This window comes from Chiloscyllium punctatum, chromosome 14, assembly GCF_047496795.1.
Source record: "Chiloscyllium punctatum isolate Juve2018m chromosome 14, sChiPun1.3, whole genome shotgun sequence".
Lineage (NCBI taxonomy): Eukaryota > Metazoa > Chordata > Chondrichthyes > Orectolobiformes > Hemiscylliidae > Chiloscyllium > Chiloscyllium punctatum.
Window position 1 is genome coordinate 28,514,818 of NC_092752.1, and position 14,890 is coordinate 28,529,707.

The following is a 14,890-nucleotide window of genomic DNA, read 5'->3' on the forward strand; positions in this document are numbered from 1 at the left end:
TTCTACTTTGTCACGTTTTTCATTTTTTTAAAGGATTTTTCAAAATGAAATCTTTTTTTTCTATTCCCCTCTCCCCAATCTTGTGATACTTGGTGAGTTTCTCCCTTCTTTTTCCAGTGTCCATTCAGGGTTTTTTTTAATAAAAGGGTATGTCAAATTTGACTTTCATTTTCCCTCTCTAGTTGAATGTTTAATATTGCTAACATGGAAGATGTTTGGATATGGTCTCTATATGTACTCCAAGAAAGCATTTTATAGATTTCTCAATCACGAAGTCTATCACACTACTACCAAATGTCTTACGACCCACCTTCACTCACTGGCCTCTGTGCAAACTGCTTTAGTAAATCATTCCCGTTCATAAGGCAAATTTCGTATTTTAGAAACTGTTATTGCCAACCTGTTGCCTTGACGACCATCTGTCTGCCTTTCATATCAAGGGTCCCTGAATGGGTTGTTATCTCCCAGAATGGAGCTCTCTTCACCTGTATCTCTCTGCTTACGTCCCTCATCAGTCTTCAGACCTCTTCTACCGTCTGCTGCACATCCCCTCAACACAAACTACCTTGTATGTCATCAACATTCTGTTTAATTGTAACATTGTTACCACGTCTTAACCTCTCTATTACCCTTTACTATGGTTATTACACCACCATCTCCTGGCATCTTTCTCCACTGTTTATCTCCTTGAGATTGACTTTTGGCAAGTACATCACTACCAATGGCTGTTCCTTGACCTCTTCCTTATTTGGATGCCATGGCATCTTTAACTAAAGAGAAGTGTTCAGTTCCCACTGAGATACCAGTGACACCCTGTTGCCCTTCTGTAATCCGGATGTTACCAGCTTGTTTCTCTATATCAATCCTGGATAAATCTTCATTACCTCTCAAACACAGGGAAGTCTTGAGCCATGGACATTTTTGCCTCAATTTCTTCTGCTCTTTCTCCAGACTCTCTTAATCTGTTCATAATCTGAGAATGCCATTCATCCCTAAACTGAGTTTCCCAGCCAATATCCTCCCCCTCATCAAGATCACCAACTTCCAAATCTGTAATATTGTGCACATGCATCCTTATTTCAGCCCATCCTATACCAAGACGATTATGCTAGCACATCCAAATTAATTCCAATCTACCATCTTACCTCCCATTTTCCAGGGGATCTAATATTCTGCTGTCTATAAACTAACCTGCTTGTCTATTGTCATATTTACCTGCACATTTACCAATATAATTTATTGTATCCGTTGCTCCCAATGTGGTCTCCTCTACATTGGAGAGACTGAACGCCTCCTAGCAGAGCACTTTAGTGAACATCTCTGGGACATCCACACCAATCAACTCCACCGCCCTGTGGCCCAATGTTTCAACTCCCCCTCCCACTCTGCCAAAGACACGCAGGTCCTGGGCCTCCTCCACCACCGCTCTCTCACCACCCGACGCCACCTCGGAACACTTCAACCGCATGGCATCAATGTGGATTTCACCAGTTTCCTCATTTCCCCTTTCCCCCACCTTACCCCAGCTCCAACCTTCCAGCTCAGCACTGTCCCCATGACCTGTCCTACCTGCCTATCTTCCTTTCCACCTATTCATTCCATCCTCCTCTCTGACCTATCACCTCCATCCCCACCCCCATTCACCTATTGTACTCTATGCTACTTTCAAACCCCTCTCATTTATCTCTCCACTCTGCAGGCACCCTGCCTGTATTCCTGATGAAGGACCTTTGCCCGAAACGTCGATTTTTCTGCTCCTCCGATGCTGCCTGAACTGCTGTGCTTTTCCAGCACCACTCTAATCTAGACTCTGGCTTCCATCATCTGAGGTCCTTGTTTTTACCTATTATCATATCCATGCAGATGCTGGAGATCAGCGTCGAAGAGTATGGTGCTGGAAAAGCAATTCCTGATGAAGGGCTTATGATCGAAATGTCGATTTTCCTGCTGCTCGGATGCTGCCTGACCAGCTGTGCTTTTCCAGCACCACACTCATTAATTGTGATTGGTTCCCAGTCTCTTGCTCTTTACGGTTATATTATTCTATTTCTACAATCTGCTTCTACTCTTCATTAATCTTTAAGATCTCCTCCACTTACCTAACTTAAGACATCTCCATTCTCTACCTCCTTTAACCCACCATGACAAGTGTGCCTTTACAATAGAGAACTTTTACGTTTGAACTTGAAGTCAACACAAAGAAAACCAGTGAGTCTGTAGTTGTGTTTTTGGCTCTCAAACTAGTCAAATTTTGTTGCTTTGGCTTCTTAAAGTGTGTTTTCAAAGCAATTACTTTAATACCCTAAAAGGATTTCCAAGTACTAACCTGTTTTATATTATTTTTGCCACCTTGTGTTGCTCTCGCAGTTTTACTCATTTCAGATTGCAATGCCACAAACCCCAAGCAATCCACATGAATGACCAGGATCATGAACAAACCAGAATCACTTTTCTTAACGCACAATCTTCTGGCAAAAGAAAGTGTCAGTTCTATCCAACTTGTTTTTCTGTATGGTCCTTCAAGAACAAGTACATGTATACAGTGCTTTCAATGCTATAACGCATCACAAGGCACTACAAACAAAATATGGCATTAAATGTTTGGTCATAATGGGCAGGTTTTAAGAAGTGACATGGAAGTTAGCAAAGTAGAGATTTAGGGAGGCTGTTCCAGAGCTTGGGACCTGGACTGCTCAAGGTATAGCCATCAAAGATGGAACAATTAAAATCAAGTCTGAGCAAGAATTGGAGGAGGATTCATAGAGGCCATTGCGCTGGAGAGAGCTAGAGGGTGAGGAAGGAACATGTTGACAGATTTGAGAACAATGACGAAAAGTTTCAATCTGTGTTACCTGGATAGTTGTTTAACCACAGGGGTGAATGGGATGTTGTACAAGTGAGCAAACAGACCACTAGAGGTTTGTAATTATTTCAAGTTTATTAAGGTTATAAGATGAAAGGCCTGCCAGACGAGCAGTGGATTTGTCCTACCTAGTGGCTAAATGCATGAGATCTTGGCAGATCCCGGGGATGGTATCAGGATAACACTACTGACGTTTAGATAGTCAGTGTTGATTGAACAGCTGTTTAGGAACTTGGATACAAATGCACCACCAACTTTGCTTCTGTCAGAGAGCAGGGAGGAATTTGATGGTAGGTAATATAGACAATGACTTTGGTTTACGAAGTATTAGAGAATATTTCTGCTCACCCAGTATTTAAGGTCAGCGGCAATGTGGCAAATTGAAGGATAGTTGAGGTGGACTTCAATGCTGACATGCATATGGAATTTGACATTTTTGGATTATGTTATTGAAGGATTAAGTTAGAATGAAAAATTGAAGGGTGCAAACAATAGATCCTTGAGGCACTTGGGAAGTAACTGTGCTGAAGTGGGAAGGGAAATAATTCAATATGATTTGTTAGACTGGGATAAATCAGAATTCCAAAAGCGCAAATTGCTGGAAAAACTCAGCAGGTCTGGCAGTAACTGTGGAAAGAAATCAGAGTTAATGTTGAGTTGAGTGAGCCTTCCTCAATCAGAATCCCATTCAGCTGGATGGAAAGGATTTTGGAGGAGGTATAGTTCAGCCCTGTGAAAGGCTGCAGACAGATAAATGAGAAGGATAGTTTATCATGTTTGCAACCATGCAAGATATCAATTGTCACTTCAATAAAGGAAGTTTTAGTACTATGGCTGAGGCTAAAACTGATTGGATTGGTTCAACAATGGAGTCTAAAAGATGGGTATGGATCTCTGAAGTGACAACACTTTCATAAACTCTGGAAAGGTAAGGAAGTTTGACATAGAGCAGTAATTTGCAAAGACTGGGTTTGACAGTCTTTGAGTGGGTAGATTTGAAAAGGGTGTGTGAGAAACAAAACTCACATATTAATAAATTTCAGTCCAAGTCAAATTCTGAAGCAGCCAATTTTATTGATACGTACTTGCAAGAACAGGTGCCTAATGAGTAAGCACCCCGATCTGAGGGTTACATTCTGATTTATGCTGTTCAGCTGTGTCTCTCGGTCCTCCTCTTTCACCCCATTGGTTACTTCTGCTGTAGTGCGTAGCCTATCACAAGCTCTAGCTTTACACCACCTTTGTCTTGCTTCTCTCCGCCTCTGTTTACTTCTCCCATTACTCTAAGCCTGTTACCCTTTACTCTTATTTATCTCATTCCTCATATGGGACTATCCTGGCATAGTTTGCTGTCTTCATGCGATCATCCTGCCAAAAACTAAATTCCATCCGCTGGCCACATCCCTCCTGAGACTGGCACACTATTCTCCTGTTACTGGTACATCCCGCTACATGGTCACTCTGCCCTATTAGTCATAGATAATTCGACCTGTTTTCGCTTCTTCTGTTTAGTATTGGCATGCACAGCCTAACTTTATAATGTAAGCTTTTGCAGAAGCAACAATTGTTCCCTTATTCTGCACAATTTTAACCCTATACCTTACAGGAGGGTCAATTATTGGTTAGAAGGAAGCATTTCTAACTGTGAGAAGAAGAATGGTACTTCTGATCACTTATGCTCTACTAAGGAGCATGATCAGTGTGAAGGCGTATTCAGCTGAGTGACTGGAACTGAAAATATGGTTCAAAATTGGAATTTGATGCAAAGGGAGACAAAGGGTGATTTAATTACAATTTATGGTAAAAGGAATCTTTCTCAAGGTCAGGTCACACATGACAGCATCACGAGTGTGCAGGAAAAGAAAACAAATGGTGAATAGACTTAGTGAATATTTCTAATCTTTAAAACAAAGTGTCTTCAGTATGTATTTAGATTTCCAATGTTTTTATTCTCTTTTCTTAACAAGCTATTTCAGTATGAGATTAATACTGTGATTTTTTTTAAAGATATCAACACAGTAAAGTGTAGAGATCATGGAAATGATAGTAATTCATTTTTAACAAATTAAATGTTAGTGATGGTAGGTCAGATGATGTCTTGTTGCTGCACATGAGGAAACTACTGGATGCCAAGATGATCCAGAGTGAACACATCTGAAACAAATACTTGCAGCCTGAGAGCATTGGATCTAAGTTGAAGATCTGGAATCTGAGCTTTAGACATGTTGCCATTTCAGGGAAGGGGAAAGTAATCCAGACACTTTAGCTCCAGAGATGGTCATATTCCGCAGATTAGGTCATTCAAGTTTAACCTATGATCAGGTGCAGGAGAGTGAGACTGCAGGTGAAACAAGTATGGGAATCCAAGGTGTTATATGTAAGGACTGTTAGCAATTAACCAACACTAGATTTCTTGCAACCTGTGGAAATGAGAGTGAAAGGATAAGCAAACTGACCACAGCAGACAACCATTCAACTGGAGAGGCAATAGGGATATAGGAGTAGGGATACTATATAATTAGGGGGATAGATTACTTTGGAAGAAGTGATGGTGTATAATTTCACTGGACAGAACTAAGGCTAATTCTCCAGCAAAATGGGTTCAAATCGTACTATAGCAGCTGGTAACATTGTAATTCAATTAAAATGAAATCTGGAATAAAAAGCTAGCCCAACAATAACGACATAACCACTGCTGATTGTCATAAAAACCCATCAGGTTCTTTAATTTCCTTCCCTTAAAGAAAGCTTTCTGGTCTGACTTACCTAACGATTCTAAACCCACAACTATGTGGTTGACCTTTAACTGCCCTCTGGGAAATTAGGAATAGGCAACAAATGATGGCCCAACCAAAGATGCCTATGTCACATGACCCCAAAAAATCCCTCTTCCATGCAGCCGTGAGCATGAACCCTGAAAGGTGCATTCGAGTTAAAGTTATCTCCAGGGAGCCGCAGAAAAACTTGGAATAGGAGGAATCCAGTAGTAATTGGTACTAGCCCAGTTGAAAGGACCGGAAAGGAAGTTCTGTTGAAGGAGTTTCAACTTTTAGCAGATATACTAAAAAGCAAAATCTCTAAGGTAACAATCTTAATTACTAGCTGAGCCATGGGCAAACTGACATTGAGTAAAAAATAGTCAGGATTAAATATATAGCCTAATAATTGGTGTGGTTGGGACGCTGGCACCAGTACGGGTAGAAGGGAGCTGTTTCAGTGAGACAAGCAGGAAGCTGGAAGAACACCAGGCTCCTGCTTGTCTACTTTGGATTCCAGCACCTGCAGTTTATTGTCTCTTTCCAGTGTGACAAGCAGGAAGGAAAGGATGATGGGGGAGCATTGTTAGTATGGGATAGACTAAGTACAATAGCAAAAAATGATCTTGGACCAGAAGATCTAGAATCCATCAGGGTGGTGGTAAGAATTAACAATAGGTAGACATCGCTGGTAGGCCCTGTGACAATGTAAACTTCACAACATTAATAACTTCATGGATTGAAAGAATCAGCAATAACTTCTCTCAGGTCTAGGAAGGTGAAACAGGAAAGTTAAGTATAGCATCAAATTAAAAGAAAAAACATATGGCAAAGATTAGTAATAAGCCAGAGGTTTGGGAACATTTTGAAAACCAACAAATTATAGTAAATAAGGAGAAAATAAACTGAGGGTAAACTTGTAAGTGGCAAGGCAACATACAGCAAGTGCTTCTTTAAATATATTAAAAGAGTGGCTCCAAAATTAGCACAGACATACTAAAGAATGAGGCATCAGAAATAATAATGGGGAACCAGGAAATGGCAGGGAAATTGAATAAATACTTTGTATCAGTCTTCAAAATGGGAACCACTAATAGCCTTCCAAAAATCCTAAATAATCGAGGGGAAAAGGGGGAGAGAAAATAAATACAATAACTATCATTAGAGAAAAATTCCAAGGAAAACTAATGGAGCTAAAGAGAAATAGGCTCCCTTCACCAGACAGGATACATTCTAGGATATTAAAAGTACCAGCAAAGAGATAATAGATGTAGTTGAAGTAATCTTCGAAGATTTATTAGACTTTGAAAAAGTCTGAGGATTGGTAAACTGCCAGTCTAACATTTTTATTGATAAAGGGAAGGAGACAAAAACAGGTACCTAAAGGCCAGTTAGCTTAACATGTTTTTTATGGAAAATATCAGTCTATTACAAATATAATATAAATAGAGCATAATGAAATATGTAATATAATGAAACAGATACAACATGGCTTCATGAAGGGGAAATCATGCCTGAAATTTATTAAAATTCTTTGGGGAAGTAACATCTAAGATAAAGTGGAAGCAGTGGAGGTAATTATTTGAATTTCCAGAGGCACTTAATAAGAGCCCATGGTATTGAGGGGTAGTATATTAGCATGGATAGAAGATTGGCTAACTAATAGAAGATAGAGTTGGGATAAGAGGTCATTTTCAGAATGGCCAGTGGAGTGCTACAATTATTTACAATATAAATAACTTGGATGAGGGATGTGAATGCATCGCAGGGAAGTTTGCAAATGACACAAAAACAGGTGAAAAATCAAGTGGTGAGTATGACACAGAGCTTGCAGAGAGGGCTATAGACTGGCTAAATGAGTGTGCAAGACTTGGCAAATAGAATATAATGCAGGAAATTAGGTTATGCACTTTGGCAAGACCAACTCAGGAGCTGAATATTGTTTAAGTGGAGGAAGATCCAGAAAACTGCAGCAGAGGGAGTTTGTAATCCCTGTGCATAAAACATTGAAAGCTAGCTAGCATCCAAGTTCTGTGGATAATGGAGAAGGCAAACAAAATGTTAGCCTTTCTAAAAGAAAGAGGGAATGGAATATAAAAATAGGGGAGTCTTGCTAACATCAGACAAGGCACTAGTTAGACCACATCTAAACAGTTTTGGTCCCCTGATCTAAGGAAAGATATACTGGTATTGGAAACAAACCAGAGAACGTTCACTAGGTTAATCCCCGGTATGGAGGTATTTTCTTGAGGTTGAGGGGTTGAGCCTGTACTCTGGATTTTAGGAAAATAAGAGGTGGCCTTATTGAAGATTCATAGGGAGCTTGACAAGATAGATGCAGAGAGGGCATATCCCTTTGTGTGTCTCCAAGTATAGAACTACCTCGATTATCCGAACATCAATTATTTGAATTTCAGGTTATCCGAACAAGATCTCAAAGTCCTGTAAAAACATCTGTTATCCGAGCGAAATACTCCCTTGCCTGTCTTGTTCGGATAATTGAGGTTGTTCTCTAAAGTAATCTCAAAGTAAAAGGTCATCCAGTTAGGACAGAGATGAGAATGAATTTCTTCCTAATGTAAAAATTCTTTTCCACACAGGGACAAACAGGCTGGGTCATTAAGTATATGCAAGGCAGGGGGATCCAAGATGGCGGCGATCTGAGAGGTCTGCTTTGCTGAGCTCTGCATCTCAGCCCAGCAAAGTAGCACTCTCACCTCGGTGAGTTATTTCAGTGAAAATTCAGCATTTAAGGAGTTACAGAACTTCTACAAATTTCTTAAAGTCTGTTCTATTAAAGAAATATGACTAAAGATAAAGGTTCCAGCAAGTCCCAAGACACAGGACACTCACCAGAGACGTTAGACGCTTGGTTAGTCACAGCTACAGATCCCTCCACTAGTCCATTGGAGTCGCTCACTCACCAGGCCCTGCTACAGAGTTTGCAAAACTGCGAGACATGATCGAGTCGTCAATTGAGGAGGAGTTCCACAGTAGACTGGACCCAATCTCGGCCATGCTCCAGAAGCACAAGTAGCAGCTGGAAAGCCTTGGACACCAAATGGAAGAAGTTGAAAGAAGGACCGCAGCTTCGAAGACTGCGATTGACTTTTCAAAGGAACGAATTCGAGTTCTTGAGAAGCAAGTCCTTACTTTACTGGAACAAGTTGATGACCTCGAGAACAGAGATAGGAAGAAGAATCTTTGTGTCGTGGGGCTGCCGGAGGGAACGGAAGATGACCAGCCAGCGAGCTTCTTTGAGAGCTGGCTGCCGTGATTTCTTGGCTTGGAGTTTGTGTCAGACTGGATGAAAGTTGTGCGCAAGCCCGGCTCAGATCAACGCCCCTGTGGGAACCTAGTGCGAGTCCATAGTTACAGGGACAATGTTGCAGTTATGGAGGCCTCCAGAATAAAGAAAAAGGATCCACATGCCTTAACTTATGAAGGTTCCAAGATAATGTGTTTTCAGAACTTCTCTACAGCTGTTATTTGTAAAATGAAATCCTTTGATGAAGCCAAGAGAAGACTGAGAGACCTGGGTATCCAGTATTCCCCGAGGGATTTGGCGCTGCTGTACTTTGCTTCACTTATGATGGGTCTGTGCACTCATTTGACTCTTCAGACAAAATGAAAATATTTTTGGACCTTTTAAAATAGATCGGATAACTTAAGGATGTGGACAATAGTATTTCTTTTTCCTTTTTTCTCTCTCCTTTTCTTAAAGACAATGTTGCTGGATTTTTTTCTGATATTAATGCGTGTTAATGTATATTTGGGGATGGGTAGAGTGTCTACTTTTAATTTCCTTGTTGATTTTTTTTTTGGTTTCTCTTTCCTTTTTTGGCCTGGGCCTGGGAGACGGCTCAGGCTGGAAGGAGGTATAAAGATGAGAGATGTAAGTGCCCCCTGTGGGTTAGGGATAGAGCCCCTCATTAAGTGCCTTGAATTTGGTTCATTTCGTTGGTTTGTTGTATTTTTTTAGGGTTTGAGTTTTTGTTTTGTTTATGCTGAGCAATTGGTATGTCAAATTCTTCCTTTTTGGAGTTCAAATGATGTTATAGAGAGTCATGGCTAATTGTGTCCTCAAATGGTGCACCTGGAAAATTAGAGGGAGCCATTCACCAGTTAAGAGGAAAAAGGTGCTTCCTTAAAAAGGAGAGGGTGTTCATTACCCTTTTGCAGGAGACTCATCTCGATGATCAGGAACATCTGGAATTGCAGCAGAATGGGTTTGATCGGGCATACGTCTCCTTTAATACTAGGAGCAGGGGAGTGGCCATACTCATTAGGAAGAATTTTTCATTTAAGTTGCTAGATCAGATTAATGATGAGAATGGGCGGGTTTGTCATTCTTAAAGCCTCAATACATGGAGAAGAGTATGGTATTTTGAATGTTTATTGCCCCCCAGCACACCCTCTTAATTTTTGATAGATGATTTCTCCAAACTGGTGGCTCCTGCGCCGCGGCAGATAACTATAGGAGAAGACTTTAATTGCCTCATGGATCCCTCAACACTTTCTTTCCAATCTGAGCAACTAATGGACTTATGAGCTGAACTGGGATTGGTGGATATCTGGAGACATCTCCACCCCACAGGTAGGGACTTTACGTTCTTTTCTAATCCGCACAAATGTCATACTAGGATTGATCTTTTCTGAGCCCCTGCATTATCCTTGGATTCGGTTAAGTCCTGTACAATTGGAAACATCACTATTTCTAACCACACTGGAATATATTTAGAGATTGAGGTTAAGGGCAATGTTACAGGCTCTCGGCACTGGCGAATGGATCCCTTTATTCTTGAGGGCAGTTAAGTACATTGAGTATTTCTTCAATGAATTTAAGGTATTTTTAGACACCGATTCGGATACAGCGAGTAACCTGTTTATTCTTTGGAAACTGCTTGAGACTTATACAAGGGGAATAATTATTTCTTACTCTGCCAATCAGAAGTGACAGAAGGGGGAGCAGCAACACCTGCTTGAGGGCTGGCTAACGACAGCTGAGATAAGCCATTGGTGGTTAAGCTGCAGCAGGCTACAGCTCTTCAGTTCATCTTGAATTCCACGCCTACGCAGACAGCCAGGAAGGCACTGTCCTTTGTGAAACAAAGACTGTTTGAACATCGTGACAAGCCAGCCAGGTATATGGCATATCTTGCCAAGAGAAAAATGCCCCCCAATCTAGTACCTCAATTAGGGATGGGACCGGGATGGTTACTTGTGATTCTAAAAAAGATCAATGCTGCATTTTGGAAATTTTATTTTGGACTATTACCAGTCTGAACGTTGTGAGGGCTAAGATGAAGTCTTTTTTTAAAACTCGGATCTTCCAGGTGTTAACTCTAAACAGGCGTCTTTCCTTAATGCTCCTTTAACAGAGCAAGAGATACAGGAGGCTGTGAAGCAGAAGCAGAGTGAGAAGGCGCCTGGCCCTGACAGTCTTCCTAGTGAGTTTTACAAAGAATTTATGACATATATTGTCAGGGCTGATATTAGATATGTATAATTACTCGTACAGCCACAATCACCTCCCACCATCCTTAAGAGAGGCTAATATTTTTCTCATTCTTAAGAAATATAAGATCCCAGAGGAATGTGCCTCCTATAGGCCCATCTCACTTTAAAATTCTGGTTTTAAAATGTTGTGTAAGATTCTTGTATTAAGATTGGAAACTGTGCTGCCGTTCATTGTTAAAGACGACCAGACTGACTTTAGAAAAGGCCGTAGATCCTCTAATAATGTCAGGAGGTTACTGAATATGCTTCAAGCTTGTCAACAGCAGTCGGTTCAGGGATTAGTGATCTCCTTGGATGTAGAAAAAGCATTTGATCGGGTTGAACGGCCATACCTTTTTTATACCCTTGAACAATCTGGATTAGGGGAGGTTTTTATTGGGTGGGTGACAGTCCTCTATAGTGACCCTGTAGTGGCAGTTCGCACCAATGGTGTGAGAGCCAGCAATTTTAATATTTGTAGGAGCAGTCGGCAAGGCTGTCCCCTCTCACCTTTACTTTTTAATTGGTGACTGAGCCGCTGGCAGACGCTATCCGTAGGGATCCTAATATAGCTTTCCCAGAAGTAGGATCAAAATCACATAAGTTCACATTATATGCGGATGATGTTTTGTTTTTGTCGAATCCAGTGGTCTCGGTACCTCCATTTGATACAATGTATAGATTCATTTGGCTCCTTTTTGGGTTATAAGATTAATTTCTCAAAATTGGAGGACATGCCGATGGGGGTTCTTAGGAGAATCTTTGATGTGTAAGGTGAATCACGGTTCCCCTTAAAATGGTCACAGGAGGGTCTTCTTTAGTTAGGTTTCTTTGTTACTCCTGTCTTTGATCAGCTGTTTAAGGCCAATTTTGCCTATTCGCTCGACAGGATTAAGCAAGATCTCCAGCAATAGGGGGAGCTTCCAATATCTTGGCTGGGTTGAGCAGCTCTTATTAAAATGAATGTCCTTCCCCATTTGCTATGCCCTAGACGAACACTCCCCTTAATTTTTCCAAGGCAAACATTCTGGAGACTTAATGGATGATTTTGATCCTTTATTTGCTGCTGTAGCTCTTATCAAGCTGGCTAAATTGCAGTTATCACATGGGTTGGGGGAATGAACCTCCCAGGTATTAAAAGATATCAATTAAGTTCTCTTCTATCCTTCGTTAGTGACTGGGCTTGTGAGGACCCAGTGTCAATATGGTTAAATATTGAGGCCTCCCAGGCAAAATGTCCCCTCATTAGCTTGTTGTTCTTAGATAAAATGAAGACAGCTATAGAATATTGCCATAATCTGATAATTATGAATACTGTTAAGGCATGGAGGGCAATGCAGCAGAGGGTAATACATCCAAAACATCCTTTCTTACCCCTATAGCTGGTATGCTGGTGACAATCAGCCCCTGATTTTAGCTTCGGGCAGTTAAGAGAATCTCCTGTTTGGGTGATGTTTTTGAAGGTGAAATAACGATATCCTTTGACCAAATAATGGATAAGTATGCTTTAGCTAGCAGAGACCATTTTGATGTTTTTCAGGTAAGGGATTTCATTCAAAAAGAGACCACGCTCTTGACTGACCCCGACAGATCTATCTCAGAGAAGAGGGTGCTTCATGCTAAAGGTACTCTCTCCATTAGAACTCTTTATTATATGTTAGGAGGTGATCTTTCAGAAGACTATGAGTGATGTTGTGGGGTCTGGGAGAGAGAACTTGGGGTTGAAATCTCTTTTGCAGACATGGGAGGACATTTGCAGAAATGCAAGGAAGGTTTTGATCTGTAATAAGCCTATGCCATGCAGCTAAAGAGGCTGCATAGGATCCATGTGGCCCCAGACCATCTCTCAAAATTTAAGGTGGGAGTATCTTCATTATGTCCTAAGTGGAAAATAAGTACTGGTACTCTCACTCATTGTCTGTGGCCTAGCCACAGGGTCCGTATATATTAGAGTGCAGCGGCAGGAGTAATAGAGTGGGTCTTGGGGAATCAAGGTTAAGAGGGACCCTTTCTCTCTCTCCTGGGCTTGCCCACTATATATTCTCTAGATGCTCATGGGAAAAATCATTTTAATATTCTCACTTTTTGTGCAAGGAAAAATGTTCTAATGCGTTGGGTCTCTGAAAGCTCCCCCGGGTCTGTTGGGTTGGCATAGGCTAAATCATAGAACATATTTCTTTGAAGGTTTTTGTGAATATGGTACACCAGAAAACAAGAATTTTTTATAGGATATGGCAGTCCTTTTTAGACTATCTAGAGTTAGATTTATCTGCTATCTTAATTAAGCTTTTGTGTAGCCATGACAATCCAATTTAGTGAACTTGATGTCCTCGAAGGAAGAATTTCAAATAACCTTGTGTGTATTACCCCATGCTCTCGGAGGCTGGGAGCTAATGTTGATTTGTTCGGAGTTATTTTATTTACCTATTTATTTGTTAATTACTTTTACTGATTTGCTTATTTTGCATGAGTATAGTTGTGTTCTGTTTGTTGTTTTGTCTTTATACACACACAAATTGGTTTGTTGTAATTTTATAAAAATATTTACTTTCAATAAAAATATCTATAAAAAGAAGTATATGTAAGGCTGAGATAGAAATATTTAAATCAGCAAGGGATAGGAAAAAGGCAAGAAAGTGGAGTTGAAGATTATCAGATCATCCATGATCTCATTGAGCAGTGGAGTAGATTTGATGGGCCAAGTGGACTGCTTCTGGCCCTCTGTTTTAGGGTCTGTCACCACAATCTCAACTCTATGAATTTTGATTTTTGCATCACTAAGCAGAAGTCATTCTCAACAACAGCTACCACCCAACAAACAGTTTCATTGTGTCATACAAACTTCCTGTTCTGTTTTTCTACAGTGATTGCTTATATCTTCATTTATTTTCATCAAAGGCCTATTTAACCCTTCAGTATCAATAGGCAGCTCATTTCACTGGAGGAGAGCAGATGACTAAATATTCATCTTCTGTCAAGTTGAAATATTTTAGACATTTGAGAAGTCAGTCAGTTTAGAGATTCTAAAAGTTATCAAAACAGATAAAATTCCTCAGAGTCCAAACAATCCTGACAAGCAACAATGGATTTTTGGTTAATTACAGAAGTGCAGAATTATAAATTATAACAGATGTGCTTAGTTGAGCTAGAGCTTGGGATTTATCTATATCTTTAATTTAATTGGGAGAATCCATCAAAAGTAACACTCTCTAGATAATTTTCATATTGCTTGCTGGGCACATCCATTTAATAGTTGAACTGTATCACCAAATGCAGAGCAAAACACCTCATTGTGCTTGTCCTGGAAAATACTTGCATATTTTATTTTAAATAATTGCAAACTTAAAAATATGAACACCAACATTCATGCCCTTTAAAAAAAATTAGAAAATTCACATGGTAAACTTTCACTCATTCAATTTGAACATAAATTCTAAAAGCCAATTTATGGATTATTTCAGGACTAGTCACACTTATTTTCTCTATTCCTAAAATGGTTAACTAATGTACAGAAAGTTATTTTGCCAGGGATAAAATGCTGCATAATTCTTGTGTAGCATACTATTGTAAAGAGGTCAGCATGTGGTATTTTTTTTGTAATTTCTTCCATGTAGAGAAAAGGAGAAACACTGTTTCCAATTTTAACCAGGACAGCAAGTAACCATTTTAATTGCTCTAAAGAAGAGCGCCTCAGCTCATCATCACACATTTTACTGAATTTTTTAGAATGGCAATGGGAATTCAAAGCAGATATTAGTCTCTGTGTCAGCTG